General features: G+C 39.2%; 2 protein-coding genes across 2 annotated transcripts in view; one reads left to right on the plus strand and one right to left on the minus strand.

Annotated features, from left to right (window-relative positions):
* T265_08317 (hypothetical protein) overlaps positions 1 to 26,876 on the plus strand; it is a gene marked incomplete at both ends in the record, with an annotated part of 58,259 nt that overhangs the window by 11,486 nt on the left and 19,897 nt on the right. The window lies entirely within an intron of this gene.
* Positions 1 to 26,876, minus strand: part of T265_08316 (hypothetical protein) — a gene marked incomplete at both ends in the record, with an annotated part of 46,901 nt that overhangs the window by 1,030 nt on the left and 18,995 nt on the right. The window lies entirely within an intron of this gene.

Raw genomic sequence — 26,876 nt, forward strand, 5'->3', positions numbered from 1 at the left:
TGCTCACATTCTTTCTTCGTACTTTTCCCGCAATTAGGCGAAAGTTGTTGTTTTAGTCAAATCATACCCCTTTTTATATTCATGTGCAAAAAATGCAACAAATATGATCGTGTTCTCTAGCAGCAAGATTGGGTTTCTCTCGCCCAGTGAGAGGTATTTTTCTGTTTGTACTCTTTAGTGTTTCTTGCATTCCTGATTGTAAAATATTACGTGGCAATAATCCTCATCAACAGATCCATTTTTCACAATGTCCTCTGCAAAATGTCCATTGGTTTGCAGGCTAACTTTGCATCATTTTCTCTCAGACATCTTGCAATAATTTTAGCGATGTTCTTAGTGTATGAAATTACGGTTTGTTTGTCCTCGCTCTACGTCACTTTGCTGGTCGTATTGAGCTTTCTAAGAAACCGCCAACTAAACCTTCTTCAATGTTTACTTCTTTGGATACCATTGCGGAAGCTTTAATATCTTTTATCTTAAATTTAATTTCAATGTATGTGGATCCGTTTTAAAATTGTCAGAGTGTAGTTTCAAGCACTATTAAATTTGGTCTGCTATTGTCGCCTTTCTGTGGATATCGATTTTTTATTTGCCACCTGACATTCTGGTAGTAAATGTGTTCAGGTATGCCAGTTTTTCAGCGTGCTCTCCTTTCATTGCGAATTGAATGTCAACAGAAACGGTGTTCAGTAATTGGCTTCTTTGGTGTTAAGTAGCTATCATTACCGTAGTGGGTGAAAATTCTGGACCTGGTATACGACAGCACAAGTATTTCGAGCTTTCGCATTTCTATGGTGAATCATAAAAGTGGAGACCCCATTATTGCTCCTCGTGTGTTGATTATTTTCTGTTGAACGCAACATATATTTCAGACATTAGTTGCACCAGTAAAGAAGGTTTTCTTTCGCCAGCACTCTAGCAATCCAGCAAGTAATTTTGAAAAACACTGTCCGGGTAAATATGAATCGGATTCACTATTCTGTCACATTTGACGTTTACTCGTCTGACTGAGCTTAGATTGGTCCAAGAAGTTCACAAATGGGACAGTTTTAAACGTTTTGATTCCTAGTAAAACTCACTACACTCCGAAGTGATGAATTTTTAAATAGACATTTTGTTGAAGAACCTAAATAAAGATTCTGCATATCTCAATGATAAAAGCTCATTTTTAACGCTTTATCTTTGCTGCAAATAAAGGGTCTTAGAGCGCAGTGTTGATTATTCCCACCAATTCCTGAAGTATTCCATGAGAAGGCACGCACCCACACCATTTTTTCTTAGTATAAACGTACCACCAAGAAGTATATAATATTGGCGACTTCATATAGGCGACATGGAGTTGACCGGCTACCGATCACGAGTGTCAAGGTTTGTTGAACTTATGTGTTTAATGAATATCGTTTAATTCAGACAAGCAAGTTAACCACTTATTTTGTTTTGGTAATTGCGCACTCCACTCAGTAGACTAACTAGGGTGCGAATGGCAGCAAAAGCTCCCACGAGGTGAAACATGAGTTTTAATTAGTTGCTTTGGACTTGCGAACGCCAGAATTACCGAATGAGAAGGAGACAAAAATGATGCGAAACAAAACCTGGAATAACAATATTCATTAAGGCGGAAACATATACAACCTGGGCATAATACGTTTATCTGAAAATTTCAAAGGAATGCTTGTCGGCACTCTTCATTTGCTCTTTTTCACTTTTCGTTTGAAATATCGTCAAACTGCTGCTGATATCGGATTCAGGCCACAGCAAAACAAACCGTGAATTCACACGTCTAGAGTTTCTCGAGCCGTGTTTGTTTTTTAGAAAAATTTTATCATATTTTTAAATAAGATTAGTTTAGAGTGACAAAGCCAAGATAAAAAAATGCAAGTTCGCTCACTTACTCCCCATGAAAAGATATAATCCATCTTCAAATGTTTGTTGGAATGTAAGCATCAGGATGTCTAACTGGCAGCCTTCAAATGCGGTTTTTTTATACCGTTATGCGATATAATTTCAGCGTTTTGGGTATGACGACAAATGAAGACCCAAAATCTTCAACGAATGTAATTGGATGCCCAACTCGTAAAGTTTACATTATAACCTTGTTTCATAGATAACCACCAAAATAACCTCATTAGCAAACCAGAAGACCCTTGTGTACAATATATTCTCAGCATGTATGTTGAGAAAATATCGCAATTTGAAACATCATTATCGCTGAAGACTCGGTTTCTGGGTGTTGGAATGGAACTTTCTAAATCAAACTTGATTTGTAGGACGCGGAAAGAGCCAGATGACTAAACTCTGAAATTTTTTGCGGAGACGTTTTTGGTAAATTTACACCACTTTACCAACGGGTACCTAGGTAAAATTTTATGACATACTCCCTTCCCACAAATACATATTTCGATTAAATGCACCAATAAGCGTGTGTTTATATGCTACGAAAGAAGATTGCCCTTGCGCAAAGTAAGTTTGGGGGTAATATCTTGCCTAACCTTAAATAAAAAATGAAACATCACACATATCCTTCCGTAAAACAATAGATAAAATTAAACTATCATTTCAGGCAGTCTTCTGCACAGTGCTGTAAGCAAAATATTTGGCGTCAGCTTCATTCTGAATCAAAGTGCACTTGGATATATCTCCAAGAAACCCGGAAATTGCTCAAGAGAAATTGCCAACAAAAGAGTGCACAAAAGAGTTCAGTACGAAATTTTCCGATCCTGCTTCCAGTTTGATGCACGAATGATGCACGCTTAAGTCAATGCACGCCGGGCTTGCATTACTGGGGCATTCGGTCACACGTTTTGGGACCAAGTAACAGTGGACGATTTTACGTAGTAAGAATCACTATTCGTGGGAAAATCGCATTTCACATTTTCACAGCGACTGGTGTGCGAATACAAATAACCGAAGCAAGGAAACCACGAGGAAGCTGGTTGTATTCTACGGAAAATAAGGGGAAACTTATAACACTCCGCAAAAAGTAACTGACTCATTGACGACAGTTTCAGAAATGGAGTCTAGTGACAGCCTCGTCGAGATATACATATACTGAAATCTTTGCCTGACAGTATGTCATATAAGTGGCATATTGTCATTGGTAAACACTCCCTATTAATTTGTAATCAATACTGATTCATATAGATTGCCATCAGTAAGCTCGTGGTTGTTTACGATAATGCCGTAACGTCAGGGGTAAACGAGTGTTGTGTTTAGTACTTAGATTTCTGGTTCGTTTCGGGGCACAAAGTTTTGTTTCCTGGATCCTCTCCTTCAGCAACAAGAGACGCTCACCAAACTCTCTCTACGCAAACTAACGTTCATATCACAACCTGTAGTTCAACACAGAGGTTGCCCGTAGCAAATTCATATGTTGCCATTGTTTGCTGTGTACTTCTAACGGGACCAAAATAAGATGCAACCATAAGTTAGTTTCCCACAACTACTTTTTACGGTGGATCGTATATGAGAACAAACTGACGAGAAATACGGCTGATGAAAGAAATCTGCTGTAGGTGAGAATAAGGAACAAGAAAAGGCTGCAGTTTTAGTGGCAGTGCATTGTGCAAGTCGGTTATATTTGTTTTGATCTCAACCAGGCGTTCACTAATCGACACCAGTAATACCTGTTTGTGAACTAATGCACCTGGAGCTAAAGCCAAACATTTCTAAACAAACAACTGTGAAGCAAAAAAGCCCTGCTTTAAAACTTCAAGGCTGATTTCGGTGGGAGACTTGATGTCATCTCTACGGAAGAACTTGTTTCTCCAAAGCTCGATCTGTTCTTACTGTGCGACCTGCATATTCATATCTTTGTGCCGATTTCGGTAAATGCCACATTTTTTGCACAACTGTGTATTGCTTAGACAGCCCTCTTCCGCGGGCACCGAAATACTACTGAAACAAACGGTTTTGTAAGCGGGGCTATAAGTGTTCAAGGAAGGATCTCACTTAATTATTTAAAATTAATTTCTCGAAAATTACCCAGATGATCCAACGTAAATTCTAATGCACTCATAAGAAATGTGCTATGTTTGGACTTTCTCTGTCATTGTAAAACAGTTTCACTTTAGACACCTGTGGGTAAATTAGAGTCACAGTTGTAATTTTACGGAGATAGCTCACCACTGATATCGGGTGAGCTCGCATGGAGTGATGAGATTTTTCATTACGTCCCGAAAATTGTACAAAGTGTTGCACTCCTCTTCGAGATATATTGTTTACAAATGATACGTCTCTTTGGGACGTACGTTGTGAATGACTCGTCTTTCCTATCTTGAACACATCATGAGTTAAGAGGATCAAATACGTTGCCAGTCTTCCGTGTTGCTTGGATCCGCACATACTGTCGTCTATTACATGATTTTTCAAAGACTAGAATAAACCACAGTGAACTTCATATAACTTTTACTCACATTTGTTTATGTGTTTATCATATCGAGGATGATGTGGAAAGTTGTTTGGTAGTGAGGCGGTTTACTGACGCATGAATAGCTAATGACAACGTATTTGATGTAAATATTCCATCCAGTTCATCTGACAGCAGGAAAATTTGTTTTTTTTCTTGAGTTGTTGAAATTCCGTGAAGAAGTTGACCATCATCGACACTCAAGCTGCATAATGTTCCAGTAGCGTAGACCTGCCTCAAAAGTTTCAGCTGTTTCTTTTGTTATTTGCAGAATAGCTAGGCCAAGAGATTGGGGTTTTACAGATCTCACCGAAAAGGTCATTGGTTGAGTTGATTATGTGTGTAAAATAGTGAAAAACCGCACTCAAAATATGCGCCTACTCATTTTAATTAGTTGATTTTCAATGCCTTCTAAAACTACCTGTTCTTTACGAGAAAGCTTGATTATCTAAATGGAATGATCTGTATGTTGTCGTCATAGCGTCCGCACTGCCATATGACTTTCGGAGTGAAACATCAAACCTATCTCAAGCTTAAACCCTTCCAAATGACAATAACTGCGTCGGTTAAATCCAGTTTTGAAAGATCAAAATGGACAAACTAATAAGAATAAACATTTGATCACTGAATTATTTTGGTTTAAATCCGTGAAGAATTTTTTGGCCGGCGTGTTCGTATAACACACAAAACTTACGAATATCCATTGCATCCGCTGACGATGTAAATTTGCAGAACACTGTGAAGTAAGAAAACTTATGACCGATGATAGTAACTGGTAAAATTCCCCGACAGTTGCTTTGGTTTGCATAGTGTAATAAACCTTTTAACGGATCAAATTAAACAAAACCTTAGTAAAAGACTGGTCCAAAAAAGGAAGTGTATATCGTGAGGGGGCATGATGTATATATATTTCATATTCACCCTAAGCTTGTTTACACAGTCGTCCTCTTCTCCTGGCATAATTACTTTGATGAGTTCACGCCAAAGGGAGAAAGCACTAAACTCTTCTTAGAGCAATGTTGATGTGCTTCACTAAGAGCAAAAATCAAGTCCAGTGCTTTCTCGCTTTGTTGTGTACTCGCCTGAATAATTACGTCAGGACGCGAGGACGATGGTTCAAACAAGTGACGTGAATAGGAAAGTGCATATATGGAGTGTGAACTATATATCTCCATTAGTTTGTCTGCAAAATTATGGAGGGGTAAAAGACATGTTTGTTTGAAAAATTTAAACCATTCATAATCTTATAATCAACCTCCGGGCTGTTTCTACATTCCTTATCTACGTACAGGAACCAACGTTTAAAGCCAAGTTGTTTCAGGACTTGGCAATATATACGTTGGTATATTTCTCCCACCTAGTTGCAGATTCTTCTAGAAACCTCTACAAGTCCAACGGTCTAGAAATGCTGCTAACTAGTCGGCACTCAAAACGACGGTGCTCGTTGTTATCGACTGATTGTTGCCATATGTATTGAAGTGACCAATTTATACACGTTCTACGGCGGTTTTCAAAAATTACTCTCCATGAAGAACGTTTTCCTTGTTCTGTTGTACGTTTAAAGATGTCTTTTTAATAAAATTCCTTTCAACTATGCTTTGGTAAAAGAATAAAATAAAATGTATATTGTTACTAAATAGACAACAGAGGTTTCATCAGAAAACATCGAAATAACGGTTATTTAGCCATTGCTCCTGATTCAGCCTTCGGCATTTAGAGTATTCTTAAATTTTATCCTCACCAGAAAAAAGCAGCAGGCTTTTAAAAAAACTATACGGTTCAAGGGGTTATTTGACCTAGAGAGTGAGAGGAAATTCGCATTTAAGTCGGGATTGGGGTACGTGACACTACAAAACAAACCTTGGTTACATATGACTGCCAATTACCTGGTATAAACTTAATAGTTCACCCATATAGGCTCGAAAGATCGATACTTTATTCAGGCCCACAAGCCAACAAAGATTTTGTGAGAAGTTACTTTGTTACTTTCTTAGAAAATCAATCAAGCCATCCTCGAAAAACAGGAATTGTGGGAAAATCAAATGTTTTTTCGGTATGAGCGCACATAAGTGAACCGTCAATTAAAAACTCCGGAGTATTTGGGGTAAACGAATTAAACACATTTGTAATGTAAATACTGAAATTCAGTGTGACAGGATCCTAAACCCTTAATGTGTCACCCAGTGAAATTTCACTCACGTGGTGCGGGTAAATTTTCGCCTGTGGAGGATCAGTTTTACACAAAGTGTACGCAATGCGTTTGCTTTACACTATACATCCCACGCAAATCGTGTCGTTTGTGGCAAAACACCGGTCAGGTGAAACCAATGGTTATTCTAAAACACTAAAGCAACATTTAGCCAGTTTTGCTTTACAACCTCGATTTGAATAGGGAAAAATCTGTGATAGTCATAGGGATGAGTTACTTAGTCTAAATAAAAATCTGCTGCGTGCCATTCTTAAGCTTGGCCTTCCAAAGCAATCTAGCGTAGGTTCGCTTCTTAGCGAAATACAATTTCTCGAACACGTTTACTTCCACTGGTATCCACTTAGAGATCAACCCGGATGCTTTCAGGCAATTTTCGAATTGAGATGGTTTTACTGTTTGACGAAAAAAAATATGATAATGTGACACTCTGGGTACCGATTTTGATGGGAGTGCCAGCTCATCATGATAATAGTCTCTTCAAAAGAAGTGGTCGCAGAAAATCTAAGAAGGCAAATAACGCGAACTCAGAAGCGTCACATATGTACGCAGTTAATAGTGACTGATGATAGGTCAGTGACAGTGATATGGCAGTTTCTGCAAATAGGTTTCTAGATATACTTTGAAATGAAGCTGACAAATTTATCTCACAAAGGTTCTTATTTTTATCTGGCTTTTCGTGCACTCAAATTTGCTGATTCCTGGTGTGATTAGAAAGAAGCCTACTTGAACGTGTTTTCTGGTGATGTCCGGTTATTTGGTACACTTGAGTATACGGAAATTTGAGGATAAAAACATGCTTTTCAGTATACACAGGCGTTACAGAAGTTTCGAACAGTTCTGCGCAGTTGATTGATCAAAAAAGTACAAAACAATGTCTGAAAGTGCACATACGGCCTGCTTTATCCAACACTAAAACAAATGTGGAATAGTTATTTACGTTTTTGTTTACATATTGCCAAGTGAATGTATTTTGCGCGATAATTATTTGCTAACAACAAAAGCTAGAAGCAGTCTACCCGCAAAGCATTAAGTAGTATGGCATGTGAAAGCGAGGAGGGACAATTTTGGTTACGTCCAAAATCAATTAGATTTTTGAGTTCTTTGGAATACTAAGGGCGTTCACTAGACTTGAAGTTTAGAGTTTATGTGACCTGGTTTATTTTGAGCCCCTTTTGTTATTCAACGGGTCTGTTGAGCAGCACAAGCAGATCGTTGTCAAATTGAGACAATCCAGAAACCGAAGCAAGGAGGAGTTTGCATAATCAAGTTAAGTTAACGGGGAAATGATATTAAGCAGACAATACAACGTAAACAATATGATTTTAATAAAATCGTAAATACCTCAGCATTTTTGTGACTCCTGCAACCAGTTAAGCTTTTTGGAGTTTGAAAAATTAGTGAAATCAACAATGCTTTGCAAAAAAAGCAAACCTGCAGCAACATGACGCAGATATAAGTCCGGAGTAAAATAAGTCAGGATTATAGGATAAGCAATTTAAAATGCACTCAAAAGTTTAGAAAACCATTCCTCTTTCTGGAAACTACCGTTTTCTTACACTAAAGGCTGCTTAGACATGCGCTATTTAAGAAGGTTTATGCGATGAAATAGGACCTTAAAGTCTTTCATAATTGTGCGCACTAGTGAATTAATCAATCGTATTAGTGAAGTGTGTAGGAATATGCGGAAAATAGAAACAATAAAAATAGGCAACACTAAAACACCTTGTATTTTAAATTTACCAGATTAAACAAAGACCGATTCTCAGGGAAATTAAGCTTACTGAATGCCTATGCGAATGGTCTTTGTGATCAATAATGAGAAAACTAATTATTTTACCGCTACATTTGCAACCAATTTGAAAAGTTAGCAGTCATGTTTCTGATAAGCAAAGAACAAAAGGTAATGGTCAGTTTTTAACCAAACAGCAATCGGTTCAGTGTGGAGGGAAAGTAATGTTGTATCCGTCCACTGAAGAAATTTTTCCCGCTGGCGGAGCCACTGTCGTCATTTTAGTCTGTACCTCTTATATTAGTCCCTGCTTTCTTCATGATCACTTTAGTGTATAAAACTTGACTGCAGCTTGGGGTAGCAGTCAACAGTGACACATGAATCTAGTTACTGCTGTGTGAGTCATCGGATAAGTTTTCACATGGTCTAACTAAAGTCTTTATGATGAGGTTGGGAGCTTCCAGCTAGACACGCTCAGTTTTTAGTGGCATGCATTCTGACCACGCATCACATGCTATGTTATCGCCCGTGTTTAATTTGCGGTGCATTAGTTCAATCAGCCTGAAGGACCATTATTTCGGGTGGTCGGTATCGGGGCAATAGCGAAAGAGGTTGACTGCCTAAACTTGATCAAGTCTCTAATGGAAGTTTGTTTACTCAACTGGTTGGAGTGTAAACACGTCTTCGTTCAAAGAGCTAATTAATAGGTGATTAAACGTTTCAAGTCGTCTAACTGATGGGTGAGGGTAATATTTCGTGCAAGTTAGTTACACTTTTGCTCAGCCAATTGCGGCCGATCAACGAACTTAGGCAAATAGCCGGAACGCAGTGAACTCGGTTACCAATTCAAGACGATTCACAATGAGAATATTACAGCCGTAGATTTATCGGTTTTAGGCATAAAATGGGTTTACTAGTAGGATAAACAACAAAACATCGTAAATTGGTCGTGATTTTGCACAAGGATACGACAACTCGGCGACTCACCTGGGAGAGACAGAGTTTACAAAAGCCGGAAGACAGCAAAGAATTAATGGTTCTACACTCTTTTTAAAAAAACAACAGAACCACAATCTACATTGGATATACGAATGAATTTTTCGTTTTGGGCCTAGCAAACTGGGGTGACCCTCAATCCGGTGGGCAAATAAAGGGTTTCTGCTTGCCAAAAAGGGACGAACCGCAAATGAGCTGGGAAAATGTGGATTCTGCTTATCGCTTTCAGCGTCTGCTTCAAACAACTACATTTCCTTTGGACACGCTGTTCTTCACGTTAAATTTTGTTCCTCAACAAGTTTCCAGCTTAAGTGCGGTTCAAATAGCCGACCGGAAAGTCAGGGGGTTTGGATATGTGTTTGAAAACAAACTGTCAACCAGATTTTAAGCTCTCAGTTTCACTAATTTTAGCTGCTTTATGTTGAATCACTGAGGAAGACATGCAATAATAAACAATGACTGTACGAATCTGAGAATGGTTTTTGTCATTTTGTCATTTTTTGCTGGGATTTGATTGGAAAAATTGGAGACAGAATAGAGGCTTTAATCATACCTTCAAGTTTGCTAGATGTTTTAACAATGTCGCGGGCCAACCTTAAACGGCAGTGTGCGGAAATCACGTCCGTGGCACTGTTAGCACTAGACAGTTTAGTTTTTTCCACGCAAATGTTGGGTGCAAGGAGAGTATAGCTACCATAGTGAACTCGGTGCATATGCTGTGCACACACTTAGCTTATTTGCACCGGTTTTACATAACATTAGTGCCAAACCAAATGTGATACAACAGCTTGTCTAGGAATCAGTTCTGGGTACACCGCATTTTGTAAGACACATTCCATCAGTCTTGTTTTCTGAGCATAGCCTTCTTTCCTGAACTATTATAAAATAAATACCAAAGCTAAGCTTGTTGCTAGACTAAATGGTTTGGCGTTAGCGTTGCAATGATCCTTGAGGATAAATCGACCAAAAATTAGTTTCCTAATTCTATACAATACAAAATCCACCAACATGTAGCAGACCAACAAAGGGAAGCTACTCTGTTTACTGGAAGAAGTTGTATTCTTGTCCTGATATCGTCTGCCAATAAAATCTTACTGTTGGCTGTAAGAGAGAACAATATTGATGTCGCCGTCCTGTTGAAGTTGGGTTGTAAACATGTGAAATAACCGCGTACTCTAATTTCAGAGCGCTTGACGATGATTACCGACGCATTATCAAATCCGGTCGAAATACTTTTAAAAATCAAGAGTTCAGTGCTGTTCAGATGACATCACTTGTGGACATTGGCTTTAGGATTTGAGCTTCCGTAATTTGCCTCTCAGCTCCTGGACCAGGTAACCTCCAGTGCATTTTGGGTTAAACCATAAACTCAAACGCCGGGTATGGAGCACGCATTAAAAGCAGATAGCTCAAGAACAAGCGACTGACGATAATAAAACGAAACCGGAAAGGGAACAGATGTGGGAGTGATCCAGTGAGAATGGCTCATCGATGTAACATGCTTGTTATGGCAGCTATTGAGAATTTTGATACAATCGCTCCCCTAAGTTAAAAAAAATTTTAGTTCAGCAAGTAAATTTTTCGAGAAAACTTGCCCTCAACAGGCTCCATTATCAAACTAACCTGAGCACAACAATCGAAGCACTGATCAATGCGGGTGAAAAAATAGAAGATTAGTAAAATGTGTAATCCAATTAAAGCTTTATGGTAAAAAAAAATGCAGCACGATAACCGGTTGCCAGTGGGCACGTAAATTTTTGCATGAATTCCACAAACTACATATGCTTCATTAAGCGGATCATTTCACACAGCTTGGAATAACCATTGGCTATATTTCTTTCATTTCTTTCATACTTCGGCACTTAAAGCTGGACATCTCTATACTTTAGTAACAAATCTACAGGAACCGAATTTACACTAAAGCATGGCACGTTATTCTGTTTTCTCGTAAATATAAGAAGCCAACTGGTACATAGCGTGCAACACTATGACGAGCGGGAAAGCATGATGATAACCTTCCTTCAACTCCGGTAAACAAGTTGGTAATTAGGAATTAAGTGACGTAGAGTACGTTGCAGTAGGAAAAAGAAGCCACAAGGCAACAAAATTGGCTAGCAACCCTCCGAATCCGGTTCAAAGCTTAGTGGATAATTATCTAAGTATTTGACAGTATGCAGACGAATGACAACGCAAGTCGAGAGCATCCAGTCAGCAATGCAGATAAACAATCGAGGCACTACAAACAAGCACGTCCACGTGACACAAGGAATTAACGAAAAAATCATAAATCAAACTGGTCACAATCGGGGCTAATCAAGTAGTCAATACTAAACTTGGAACAGCCTTCAGGAAGTGTTCATACAGAAAAAAAGACTGCAGAAAATCTCAATGAAATAAGAGTTTGTGGGAACGAACAAAAACATTTTACTGATCGACTCCATAAATCACAATAAGCGATACTTACGTAAATTTAAAGTGACCATATATTTATCATTCAATTATTGACTGAATTTGTTGGCTGCATCACCTGTTTCCCGAACAAATAGGCTTTGTGTGGTTCATTAAATCACCAGACATGCCAATGAGATGTCATCAGGTTATTTGATTCCTACATAAGTCCATGATAAACGTTTAAAATGTCTATAATAAGATGCGCAAATCCTCAGGTTCAGTGTTCAGGGCTTTTCTTCCGAACACGTTATCAGCCACCATTAAATCTCGCCATGGAACCGATATTCTGAGTTACGATTCAAGTGGTGTATGCATGAACTCACTGTACACAGCATCCATGTTTTTCTCTGGAAGCAAAAATTGTTCAGATAAACGAAGTCCTGTATCTTTTCAAGAGTTGAACCTTCCATAAAGATGTAACATACCATTTGCCCTAGATCACGATTCTTTACGCAATCTCCCGTATTGTTGGCTGCATTATTGGTTTAGGTGCCCATCTGTCGCTGTAGTTTGATTAGTCGATGAGATCATAGCGAGCATTGGACTGAAGTTCCCAAAGAATGTTTTACATGCGCAGATTAAAAATGTAAAGCATTCAGACATCTAAAGAGCTGCACGCTCCCCACGCCTAGCAGTTTTCTCCACTGAAATTTTATCTGATGGTTAAATTTTTCACACTTGAAAGTGAACATCACACCCTCCTTCCTTCATGTGATAGCTTTGATTCATATCAAAGACCTAAAAATAGGCTTATGTACAATCACACAGATTTTTTCACCGATCCATATAAAATTCTTCACCAAGTCAAACCAGTAAAATAACACTCAGTGAAACAGAGACTTGGATAAACACACCATAGCGCCTGATCTGCTCAATATGCACAAGCAAAGAATGATCGTAGCTTATCGATAATCGCACTGAATAAAAGCGACTCAAACAGCAAGTGTAGCAGGCCAATTACTTCATGTACAGTGGCCTTTATGCGGATTTAAAAACGGGTGCTTTGGAAAAGCGCCAATGATCTTTCAAACCGGCACATGAACTGAATCATCTCTGCCGTCACCCAAAGCTCATCTCCTCTCTGCTTTTCTTTCACTGTCTCCCTTTGGCCAAGGAAATTAGCATCGTCTTCAGTTAAAGACGCTGTTCTGAAGGAGTTTTTGAAATTTTAAATGATTAGATGATACCATGGGCCGCTGGGTTAATGGTAGGTTATTCAAATTGTGGATTATTAAATAGTGAAACCATAATAATCTGTTGGAGGATAGCGCTTTAATAATTTGATGGTTAGTTGGTATCGAAAGCTTAAGCTATTCAAAAAAGCATCCTTGCAATAAAATGGACAAGATGAAATGAAATTACGAAGAAAGCTGTACAAGACAATCGATTCAAAGGTTTTTGCTTTATTCGATGTTCTTTGTTCTTAAAATTTGTTAAATTGCTATAAAAACACTAAAAATATGAAAAAATTAAATAATGGACTTACTTCTATTGATCCTGAAAGCGTATAGCAGTTGAGCAGTTTACTACAAAACGGCTATGGAACATTCCTGTTTACTCTGACTCACTCATACAGTATCATGACAGCATACTGCGTATGACATCCCTTTTATTGCAGAAAAATTGTTTCAACAACTCCATGTCAACACGTTAAGCCTTTTTGTACATCTTAGTTTGCGCACAAGTACAGCACCCAGCTTATTATGGTCATTTATTACCAAATGAGCCTAAATGGGCCCATTTTTCCAGGAAATTTACAACGAAGACTCGGTAGTATCTTAGACTTCATCCATACTAGTCATATTTTGATTATAGTTAATTGTGAGGTTTTAAACTTTTCGTAGGCTAGCAAACTTGGAATTTTTCGCTTCCAGTATATTTGTGAACATATACAAACAGGTTCACGGTTAGCTTGTTTACCGAACAGTCTACCCCAGAGCGCTGGACCTATAGACGACCCATAACCGGCCTTACTAAGCCAAACAAAGCTAGTCCCGAATGGGTAGGCGATTTCGATTTGTAAAATCTAATGAGTGAGGCGCGGTATACAGTCGTTATGCTGGTTTTTTATGAGTTTGACCAACTTTCTTGGCCACTGGATCCTGTTGCAATCCAAAAAGTGGAAATCGACTGCGCAACCAAAAATATTTTGTTTTTTTTAGAATGCAGTACTGTCGTAATTTGTGATAGAATGACCGTTATTTGGAGAATGTTCGTGTCTCACAAACTGTGGAGCAAAAAAATTAACAACGTAATATCCCAAATTAATGCATGTATAACAATTGCTTTCATAAATAATCTGAGTGGCAGATCAGAGCAGTATATGTCGCAAAAGCTCAACACAATACTATAAAAGCTAACAGAAATAAATCTACACGCACACTTAGGAGTTTGATTAACTTCCTTTTCCATTGTTTTCCACATATTGGCTTTGGATAGTACGTCCGATGAACTTAGAGACGGGTGTCTAAAATGAAAGTCCCAAAGACTAGATAGAGTGAAACTTCCGTCCATCGCACCAGCTGATCACTTGCAGGACCGCAACGAGTAAAATAAAAAAAACTGTTTGTGAGGCTTTGCTGAAACACCAGCACTTCCACGCTACAAATTCAAACTTTGCAAAAGAATTCAAATTGTACAGCAGTGAAGCATCGGTGTTGAACACTGATGTCATGCTGTCGATGATGATGATGATGATTCAAATTGCCTTTAGTATGGTAATCGGTGATATATGCTGACTTTACCTTAAAAATTGAAGGATCTGAATTTTACCGTGCTAAACGATGCTGAAAAATTTGAACAACATTGTTTTGATTTCTTTCGTGCAATTACACATCTGCTTGCTCAGAAAAAAGTTTGTACAGTACTCTGGCTATCAGTGTATTTCCACTTTGACACCAGATACTGGGCTGACGATTTTTCGGTTCGTTTGACAACCATTGGAATTCCATTTTTGTAGCAATATTTATGTATTCCCCCCAGAGAAGTGTGAAGTCTCATGGCCTTAAGTGTTACAACTTATCGGTTTGATTCATATTTCATTGCGAAAGCATCTGCTTACATGATAATATCGAGTTAAACCACGATTTAAGGGTACCGAAAAACTTACTTGTGTATACCAAAACATATATCTAGGTTACATAGCGAATCAATTATAATGCAAGTATAAAAAGGTTTGGTTTACCACCAATAGCCACACAAATAATGCACAGCTTCAACAAATTCAACAGTAAGGTGATTTTTTAGGATAAGTAGAGCCACTTTGAATACATTAACCGATGGTTACCTCCTAATATGGGTTGAGCAGACTGTCCTATTCAGCCAGACGTTTGCTTTTGTATTTTAGAATTGATACTATGAACATGAATTTCTCACCCTCTTCCATCGGTTGTTCGGGTTCTACGGCTGAAGGTCAAAAGCATCTGGTGAATGACTGTGGGGTCGCATTTTTGTCATCAATAGATATACTTTGTACCCATATTGGTGTAAATCAATTGCAATAAACCGTTATTTGTCAGAATGTGTTTATTGTATTTTGTGTCCTTAGAAAATGCGATGATCAAAAGTTTTAATTAATTGCTTTGAACGTACCTTGAGATCTGCCACGCATAATACCTGATTACATCTCTCAGAGTTCTACGCAACCATGTGGTTAAACCCGTGAAATGTCTTATATTTTAGTGGCCTGTCCACGAAGGATTCCATATTGACCAAGTATTCACATAACCAGAAGGTTGTGTTTTAGATAAAGGTTTCATAAACATCAGTTTAACCAAGATAAGTTGACGAACATGTATTGTACAAGGTACTACAGTTGTAGAAAGTTGTAAGATAAAAATATCAAACATATTTGATTTGGCATGGCTTACATGGACATGATATTGAGCGAAAGATGCCACTGGCTGCCTATCAAAGAACAGCCAGTTCAGGTTACCAACAGGATGACTTGGGTTTGTCATTGTGGACAGTGCTGTGATTTTGTCCAGCATGTATGTGTGTCGAAAGAGGTGCGTTAGACTATGGCAACTACAAAAGCACACAAACACAACACATCCATGTGTCATCTGAACTGTTACCGTCTCAGCTCCTTGCACTTTACTGCAGATTTTTGCTATCAAACCTGACACTACGTGGTTTGTTGGTTCTAAGACAATGGGACGTATCCTTGTTGAAGGGAAGTGAAGATTGCAGGGGCTGGTTTCCCCAATTCGGAGTAACAGTTTGGGTGACTACTGATTACCTTGACTGGTTGTACACATTCAGCAATTAGTAACTTTGTGAAGCTGCCTGGTATGACACATTGCACGGTTCTAGTTCACAAATATTTCAAAAATTTAATGGTTCCAAAAATTGGTCAGTCAGAATAAATCTGCTCATGCCATTTGCAATTTCCACAAACTAAGCCAAAATGCATTCCCTGATGGTCTCCTGATACTGACTGCCATCAATCAGTTCTTTTAGTAGACCAATAAAACACAATATCCTATTCTTAGAATATTTCCCTTGGCATCCGGAGGTGCCACTTAATGTGAAGTAATCCGGCTATTTCTAGTAAACACGCATTCAGTGTAGGGTGAAATACACTTCTGATTACAGGAAGTGTTTCATTGGTGTAGAAGCAAACAGGTATTGGATACGGTTTTTAGGTTAATCAGATATTGTACACCGGGGATAACCGCAAGCAAACGGTAACCGTAGAATGACCATGCTAGAAGGCGATATTTCCATATTCACTAAGCTCACATCCTTTCTCAGTCATGCAATTTTGGTGTATTATTTAACCAACCTTTGCTGCCCAGCAATTCATGCCTTAACGAGGATAATTCTCTTCCAATTAACTTGACCAAAACGGCGTGGCAGATGCGATTCGCTCCGTGATTTATTCATTGTCTAGTGACAGGTTAGCACTAACTAAGAACCATCTGACTAAACCAAACCAAATGTGCTGTACACAAAACTCACGCAGAAATTCTTGTTTTTTTAAGTGAAAACAAACAAAAGTATGGTCAAGCTGTCATTTTTTCGTTGTGTAAAAAATTTAGTTCCTACTCAATGGGGGCTGGGTAGTTTAATTTTCCCTTTCTCTTTGTCCAACAGGGAAAAGCTTGTTTAAATTAATGTTCGAGGAAGCCATGCGAACAGAATAGACACAAAACGTTTTCCGCATAAGGAGATACCTAATTGTCTAATCAGTTAGCTAAAACATCATAAGTATTCCTTACAAATCCATAAAATTTCAATCTCCTGAATTGAGCCCGCATCTGTATGTTCTTCAACCAGTTCAAATGCATTAATTCGACCCTCAAATGTGTTCCCGGATCCCTACTTGAAGAGTTTAAACTGCCTTTTTTTGCGCATTATTTGTAGCACCTAAATTTTTGTTTATTATAAGAAAACTAACAAGAGGTGTATCAAAATAAAATTATAATATTATTTTTAATGGTAATGTGTTGCCCTGTGCAGCTCACGTTTTTTCCATCTTAGCCTAGCTGTATATCGCTAAGAAGTTCACTCATTTCAAAGCACAAAAAGGAAAACATCCGGTGTCTCTATTTCAGTCTAGGGTTTGTCTTACCAACTCCGTTTAGCAATTCAGGTTCTGGGAAGTGAAAAGCGCGCAAGCGATCGAAACTTTTGCGTACAACAAACATTTTGACTGCTGAATAAAAAAGCACAAACTAAGCCCGTTCTGATAATTTTCTGTGATACAATAGAAAAGTGACATATAAGTGAAACTTCTAAATTCCTGAATGAATAGCATTATCACTCTAAAACCGTAACTAGTAAGGATGATTGACGGTTCGCAACCGATTACAATGCGTGACCGAAGGCATAAGTCCAGTTCGCAAAGCATAGTTGACATATAAAAAAAAGCTGCTGTCATAAACAAGGACTCATTAAACCTACTATTGTGATAAGTCTTTTCAATTTCTACGAAATCGTCAGCTAGTGAAATCTGAAGAGCCAACTAATGCCGGTATGAACGCAAACAGCCATCATGCGTGCAGTTAAGGCCCGGTCAGCAGTTTGCAGCAAAGACACCGACAACCCGCACCGTTTTTTGTCCCAGCAACGTACCGATGTCAGTAGCTAAAAATGCGTACAGTGACTCGTATGGATGTATTCGACTGAAGCTGCTCACTCTTACCCTTGCAGGACCCAAAGAATGAGTTAGCTGCTTGATTGTGGGTTGTCTGAACAGATTTTGTGCAGACTCTATACCACCCTTGGCAGCTGAGGAAGGCGAAAATGTAGCGTTTCATATTCCCGAGTTGACAAATACATGCTATTCCCCGGATGTTTTTAAATGTCAGTACATTGCAAAGACTGCTAGAGCAATAGGTCTTTACTGGAAAGTAAATTTTTAGACCACGAAATACACCAACTGACCTACAATTTTACTCTAGGGTTGGTATATTCCAAACAATAACAAAAGCATAAATAGGAAACTAATGGGACAGTTACCCAGTTGAATATGTACAACTTGCGTGTCATTTGGGTCAGCCAACTTGCTCACTTCACATGGCAATTGACAAGATATGTACTGATGCCAGTTAACCGTCTGCGTGGACTACGTTTTGTTAAAAAGTACACAGATTACGCGATGGGACCGAATTTGAAACATGCACGTCTGCTCAATCTTTTGTTTCCAATTTCATCTGTCCGATTAGAAACAGCAGTTGTTTGTCAACCGTTGTTGTCAACCGTTCCGTTGAATTTCAGTGGACGATATGTTTAAAAACTTATGATAGTGGAATGCAATAAAGTCATATTTGTGCTACTTCTTTCAAAAAACCCTACCAATTATACTGTCAGAACTTTTGGCGGTCCCTCTTTCCATCCTAGCTGAATAAACATGAAACTGAACTGTTTCTTCGAACTGGTATGATAAACGATCCCACCAAGACCGAAAAATGTTTTAATGAATTGTCTGGATGCTCGAAAATATCAAACGCGGCTTCGTAAAACGTAACTTTAGGATTGAAGTTGGTATTAACTTTTTACAAACATTATATTCTCACCAGCATCTTGCTCGAATGCTGTAAAGAGATAATGTACCGAGCCTTGCAACTGCTATTCATGTAAGAAGTATTCAATCATTATTTGACCAGCCAAAAACCCTGGAACTTAGCGAAAACCCAGGGTGCTGTAGGAAACTAGTGCGGCTGGGATAATTTTATTGGGTTAGTAATATCAATAGATTGGTAAACACAAACTTGTGTCACAGTTGCATCAATAGTGCATTAAAATAACTAGCTAGTAGTTCAAGGCCGAAATCGTCATAAAAAGCTGACTCCGTGGAAATTATTACACGATCCCGGTTTAATATTTGACCGTCACTGATGGTTTTATTTCGCCATGTGATACTTTCGCGAGTGAACCTGTTGACTAGTAGTATTTCGGTTAGTATACGCAAGCCTACAAACGGCCTTAATCAGGCATGCCTCATCGGACAAGTTCACCAATAAAATAAAAATACGCTGGAACAATACACAACAGAATCTTACTATTGGTATAAAAAACTTAAACTTTCTGCCTTGCCATGAGGTGTGATTTTTCAGTAAAGCCAGTGTCAGAGACACCGTGGATCCTACAAAACACGGGGTTTAGGAGCAGCAGTTTTATTTGACATCATGTAGAATCTAAGCAGCGCTCGTGTGACAGGTGATGCCCTTTAACATGTAAACCTTTCCAAGCAGACATAAGTACAGTTACTTTCAAACGGATCAAGCCAGCCCGAATCCTTCAAAATCACAAAAGCCTGTTGTGCTGTTATTGTCTTGCTTTTAATCTAATTTTCGCAAGAAAAACAGCTTTATTCGGCGTTGATCAACAAAATCACATCTCTGTTATTTGTTAACACTTTATCAATGACACTTGAATCATCAGAAAATATCAATTTTTCTGCAGTCTGTTTGATGGTTTCCCGATAGCAACTGAATGTGGGATAAACGCTGTACCCCCAATCCTTAAAAGGTATGTAGACTACCAGTATGTTGCAAGATACTATTCAATAAAGGGTTCAAAAATGCTGATGGATTAAATCATTACAAAATTATAAAGAACTGCGCCTTGTTTGATATTCGTTACACGAACCTTGGTTCACAAACACACCTGCATTTGGAAAACGATAAACAATACAATAAAACACGTGTAGTATGCAAACTTGTCAGATTTTCACGTGCCGAAGTGGGTGAACCCGTTTCAGAGATCAATTATCGGATATCTTCCTAACGAATCACTAGTAAAGCCTAGCGCTTCAATTAATTAACCGGAACACAACCCCGTTTACGTCTATGTGCCAAAGCTCCTTCAACTTGCCACTCACCGATGGCATCACATTACTTGCTGATAAAAATACTTGCAACCTATGTGTTCAGCCAGGTGAACGGGACAACAGCTGAACATGGATCTTTTGGAAGCCAGGTTAAGCGCCGCTACTTGATACAACCTTTACTTACCGTCATCATTGGCTTCTAGTTCTGTAAGTGCAACATTTTTTTAAGTTTTTTTGCAAACAGGTACAATATTTGACAAAAGGCAGAAAAAACTGGTGCAGTTATATAATTATGTCTGAAAAGATGCAATGTCCGTCAGAACCAATGAGCTTCTCTCAGTAGAGTGCTAGAGGTATAAAATTTCCAAATTTCCTTAAAATAATATATTTTCCTTTTCACTACTCATTTACAATGATGTAGCAAGAGGGGCCTGTTTAGTTTGACTTTTAAAACATCCCTAGAGCCGATGCTAAGGAAACCAACCAATTGGCGTGTCATCAGAGCTGCCACAAAACGTATTGCAAAAATAGTAGCTTGATTTTCCGTTAACTCCCTAATTGCCGATATACGACGTTTGTTTACTGAGAGTTCAGGCTTACTTTACAGCGACCTTCAAACATCAATCCTTCACTTGAAAATATTAGCATAAAAGCGCCGGTTATCTTCAAACTAAATAAATCCAATTAAGTGACCAAATGCCCCGTCGTTCGTCTCTCTACAGATTGTTTGAAACGCATCCATATGCATAGGCTACCTTTCAACTGCATCCGCTTTGTATGCAGGAAAGCGGCGTCTCGCCAGTATTTACGATGCTATCCACACTACCCATAAAAAACTTTCTGTGTCACATGCATATTTACAATGGGACTGAGTTTTAGAAAATTGTTTACCAGTCACTTTGGGATAAATCTTTTTGCAATATTTTCTGCTGAGAATTCAGTAAATTCTCGGTAACTCTCGGGCTAATAAAATGTGTTCATCCCTGTGTTCATCTCCTGATAAGTCCCACACTCTGAGAAAAAAGCTTGCAGGTGCAAACCCTACGTTCACCCAAGTTACCCTCTTGTTAACTGTAGAAATGCAACAAATCGCCGAAGCTCATATATTTACTCCACTCTGTCTTTGTATATTCATTTCCTCGTTGACACTTGTGATGTACTCAGCAACTTAAATGTGTTTAAGGATGACTAGAAGTGGAGAGATTACCATTTGTTTCTATCCAAACTCCCTTTTGGAAGGGAATGTCATTCTGCAGATTCAGTCAAAAAGGAGATCCTTAAGCGCTTAGTTAGAATATCCTCAAGGTGTGTATAGTATTGTTGAAAGTCATAAAATAGTTTATCTAATAATTGTGCTGTTATGGACTATCGCACGAAGCCAAACTAAAGAATCAACACAAAGTTACCTGCCCGACTTCACTCGCTGTTAATTACTTACCGTCGTCCATTTCTACCACTGAAAACACAAACTTATGATGGAATATTATGAGACTTTGAGCACATTGTGACAAAAACTTGTTGCTTCAGCGGAGAAATTTGCACATTCCTTTCTACCTAATGTACACTCAGCCAATCGCTCTGCTCATTTGCTTTAAAGGTGTATGTTTTTCTTCATTGGAATGCTTTGTCGTGGCACTTGCACTGAAGCCTTCAGAGACCAAACTGTCTGTACCAGCCTTTAGGAGCACTGATGTTTCTGTAATGTGGAAGAAATGTGAATATATGCATAGATTTTCAAAAGTAAAATACTACTAATTAACGCTTCAAGCTTCGGTTTTTCTTCCGCACCCAGAGAAACATTTTTCATAGTAAAGGCTAAATGCAGCATAATATACAGGCGTAAATAGCTCAAGCATTCATCTAACAGACGTTTCTTGTTGGATTCTTGTAGGACGAAGTAAGTAAAGAGAAACTTCCCTCAAGTAATCAGCCATATACGTCACACCAGTTAATTGCTGCTACAGCAAAATTTCTAACGTTTCTCAGTCCATGTTGGAGTGATCCCATTTGTGGCTAGATTGTGACAATAGAAGCAGTAACTTGATGAAACCCTGCTAGATAGCGCTATGAACATTCTGGTTGCAGTAGCTCTTCGGCGATCACCAAATTTACACAATGAGGGGAAAGATAATGACCAGTAAGCTTTGTTCACAGTGACATTAATTTAGGTTAGCTGTCATAGAACTCTTCACAAAATCTTCTGCAGGATTGATTGTGTTGCTTTGCTTTACAACTGTACTTTACTGGCACCTTATGCAGTGTAGACTCATCATCTTGTTCTGAATGAACCGTAAATAATCAAGTACACTCGTTCTTTCAAACCTTTGTCTTAGAATGGGTTCCAAAATCTACCAAATATGCATTAATTGTCGTTAAAGAGTATTTCTGCTTTCTGGTAATTCAGCAACACTCTTATAAACTGAATATCAAAAAATATTGTGACTGACGGACATTGAAGGCGGGAGCCATATTTGGAAGAATTTGAATAAAAGTGTGGGAATAAAACCACCCGAATATCAAGTAGATGTCAATCGTCGCTCAAAGTGCGCCCTGAACGTGTAGCCTGATGAGCACAGAAGAGGTCTAGATAGCAGGAGATACTAGATTATTCCAGTTCATCCGTTCGACCACCACCCCGAAAGTCATTTATGAGTAAAACGATCGGGAATAAAAGTACGGTGGTCGTTTTGAATAAATGCGTTCCAACCGCTAGGTCGAACACTTATCGGCGATTCTCCTGGTCAGCTGATGCTAATCGCTCGGATCCTTAAAATTAAGTAAAACACTGGATCGTGAACCTGGATCTCCATCACGCCTCAGAAGTTGATGGCCCCACGCGTTCTCTCAAATAATATCGCGTTTCTATTTCGGAGTCAAATTGCTTGCCTGTATCTGTGGAAAAGAAACTGTCCCAGGTGACCGGATGAATCGAATAGAGTGCCCTTTTATTATAACAGGTCCATAGCGAGTGGGGCAAATAAGCGGGATAAGATTGATCTTTGTCGTAAATAGCCTCTTGGCGTCACTTCTCCGTATTCGCCCTGTGGTGGCTCGCAAAGCAATGACCCGGGAGCAGAAAGTAAGATTAAGGCCTAGTAGGATTTGCATTGACCAACTTTTCATACCCTACCAAGGGCTAAAACAACGCCAAATGGACTAGGTTGAGACGATCTATTGTAAGGATGATGCGATTCAAATTGTACCTCCGCACGAAGTCCAACAAGGAATCCAAAATTGTGCTCACACTTAGTGCACCGCGGCCTGATGATTTGAAAACAGCAGAATATTCCCTATGGCAATATGGCTACAGCAATTTCGCCATTCGCGTTTTGTCTTTATACTGCCATTCTCTTTTTCACCCGACCGCAAACCACCCTATAACCATGTCATCGCACGTGATGTTAAAATCGATCGCCATCTTGTGGCCAGCTTTTCTAGGGTAGGTTTGGGCTTTGGGATCCAGTTAGTACTTAGCAGCCCCTAAACCGGTGTGTAGAAGCCGGCGCACTCCAACGATTTGAGGTTTGTCCGATTCTCTTCTTTTATTTTTTTTATTAGTAGTACGGTATTTGTTGATAAAACTCCGTTTGGACAATTTAACTTTTGGGGTTTTGCGCGTAATCCAACGTAGCCCAACTGAGTGCTGGGAGCAGTCTTTAGCTATACACTTCGCACTCTGTCATGCTGGTCGACATTCAGTCGCTGAGCATGTCACTTACGATCCATGAAGACTAAGTAGTATTTGTGGAGCGTTTTACGTACCTTGGAAGTTGTATTAGTTCTGATTTTTGTGTGGCAGATGAGGTCAAAGCACGAATCCCCAAGGCCCGGGTCGCGTTCGCTAATTTGGGACACTCATGATGTCAGAGAAATATGTCCCTGAGTCTTAAGGAACTTGTGCATCAGGCTACAGTGTGGACTGTTTTTTGTGTGACTCGGCCTGTTCGAGCAGCGGAACTGAGACGTCTTCAGATGGTCCTTAACCGGTATCCCAGGACGATAGCTCATCAGGGTTGATAGTGGATAATCCGCAACGAGGCATTTAGAAAGCAGATTTTTAGTTGTGCAATGGAGGCTTCCATTAAAGAATGTGTCCAGCACCAGAAACTGCGTTGGTTGTGCCATATATCGCTTATGTCGCACCATTGCTTGCTGAAGCTAGTGCTATTTACCGTGTCGAATTCAGACTGACGGAAGCGGAAAGGCAGCAAGCACCTAATCTAGCAAACGGGTATGGAGGAGACTACGAAATGTCTCGGTGCTGTCGGCGCTACTCGCCTTCCAAGATGGCGACCGCGTGATCCCTACTGCGCCTGGTTGAAGACGCTGCAAGATCTGGCTGCTAATGGATGCCAAAGACGCCCTTGTTTTCAGTTTCCACTCAGGTTACCTGAATCAGTGTTTAGAGCTAGGAATGATTCTCAAACTATTCAAAATCACGGCGCACACAAAGTTTTGCTTTTATTCTAAATGAACACCGTTTTTAGTGTTTTCCAAACAAATAACAACTCATTAGCCTAGTAAATCTAGCATCAAACGTTGTTGGCACTGATAAGCTAGTTTGCGACTGTGCCTCAGCTTGGGATCACAGAGAGATGAAAGAAATAGTACTGAGTACTCAAATCCATTCGTTGCAATTGTTTTGGATGGTGGGGAGAGTTTGACTAGTCAGTAGCTAATGGGATTTATCTAATTGTTTTGGGCCGCTTGTCGAACATTCAACCCTGAATCTTCATCCCGGGTCTTCTACAAACAACAACAGTAATCGTCATTGAAATGCTAGATTGAGTAGCAGTGATAGCTGCTGTCAGACCCTCTCTCCAATGAGTTGTAGTCAACCGGAAAGCAATTAAAGTTTGCTTTATGCTCATTCTTCTGTCGTCATTTAGGCCAGATACAAAACAGCCGATTTTTTCAGGTGTTTTGATCACTGGAAAATTTATTTTGTTGAACATTATAGGTGAGAAACGCTGTCACTCGGCGGTACGAGGAAAGCGTGGAATCAGCTCCAGCTTCATTGTTGTGAACTTAACCAAACTTATTCACGATATAAATATTAATCGATTATCTAGCACAACTTACCAGTTACCTTTCAGCCAATTAGTTCCTGTTTATCCACCTTACACATTTAGTTGACACAGCTGCAATCCGTCCAGGCATTCACAACAACTTTGTTTAAAAGGAATTCTTTGGAATTTAAAGCTTGCGATGGCCCAAAATCAATGTAGTTATTGTGAATTGTGTAAAGCTAGTTTATCATCGTAGAGAATCAGCTAAAAAAACGTAATTACCGTTTACTTGAGGGCGCCACAGAAGACTACTATTTTTTTCCGGCGTGTTGAAAAAGTTGCGCAACCCGCACAAAGGCAATTTGTTACTCAAAACCAGTTTTATCTACAGAATACTAGTTACCCATAAACTTGGTGCATCGTTGAAGAATGGAAAGACAGATCTGTTCCTTCCACATGGGGTTGTGAATCTGGCAGGGACTGGACGCGTTCGTTTTTTGTGGTTAATGACCTAATATCTGCTAACATCCTTCCACCTGTTCGATATCCACGTGCGTAAGAGGTGAGCGCGGGCCACCCAAACTTTCGAAGCAGATGTTTCAGAGCTCGGCCAGAAGTCATATTAGTAATCTGAATATGATTTTAAGCTGATAAGTCAAATGTTGCCAAGAGACGGTGAAAACTCCGAGATAGATGAAGGACTCAGTGAGAACGACCGAAGCATCAGTTATTTGCTGGAAGACAACACATGAGACCCTGACTCCCAAGTACAATATCGTACACTGGGACATTACTGAATTGGTACACAAGTGTTGAAAGTCAAAGGGTCTTTCGAATCGGGAATGCATCCACTTGAACACCGATTCGGTTTTCCTGGTGAACGTACCTAAACCCTAGCTGAATCCATCGTTTCTAAATTTTTTAACAAAATTTGTGACACAGCTACTGTCTCATGTTTCAGTTGGCGCGATATCCAAGAAATCACAGTATGTTATCATGAAGGAAAACTACTGATAGTTCTTGAACAGCCCGTGACTGGTTTCGCCCCTCTGTAGTCTCATCGCCTGGGCTCAGTCCTAGAGTTTATGTCGGCCTCATGCTTTACTTGAGCACATCAGTTGCGTTTTGAATTCTGTGATATCCAGATTGTCGTACCAAGCGAAACATGGGGTGGCATTTGTGCAACACATTTAGTTGAAGAATATCAAATGAAATGCAAATGAATTTTGAGAATTCCATACAATTTGGCCTCAAGTGGAAAACGAGGTTGAAGGAAACTGCAGGCTGAGCTCATAAGTCGTGGGCTGTCGACGGGTTTTCAGTAACCTTACGATTAGTGCTCTTTCAAGATCTTTTGAATCATCTGACAAACGTGTACTACAAGTGCTTATTATCTCTCGTAGAGTTTGGTACGCGAAGTGATTTTACATGCTCCAAAACAGGACTGGTACCAAACCACAAATCGGCAGTCATGATGGGTTTTTTTAACTTTCCTTGATATCATGACTGGTGCTGCTTTCCTGAACTCGTCAAACACCTAAGTTTGATTTCCATTGCTGTTAAATCTGACTAGAGCTTTGCTGGCCTACTGCCTTATCGCAGTGTTGAATGCCTTCTCGTCTTCGTACAGCAACCAATTTTTGATTATTAATCCTCACTACTATTACTGGTACCTAAAATTATTAATTCATCATCATCATCGTCGACGACAGCAACATCAGCGTTTGCACTAATGCTTCACTGCCGTACAAAAATAAGGTTCGTCTATATATATATATATATATATATATATATATATA

The sequence above is a fragment of the Opisthorchis viverrini genome (genome assembly GCF_000715545.1).
Source record: "Opisthorchis viverrini unplaced genomic scaffold opera_v5_215, whole genome shotgun sequence".
In the NCBI taxonomy this organism is placed as follows: domain Eukaryota; kingdom Metazoa; phylum Platyhelminthes; class Trematoda; order Opisthorchiida; family Opisthorchiidae; genus Opisthorchis; species Opisthorchis viverrini.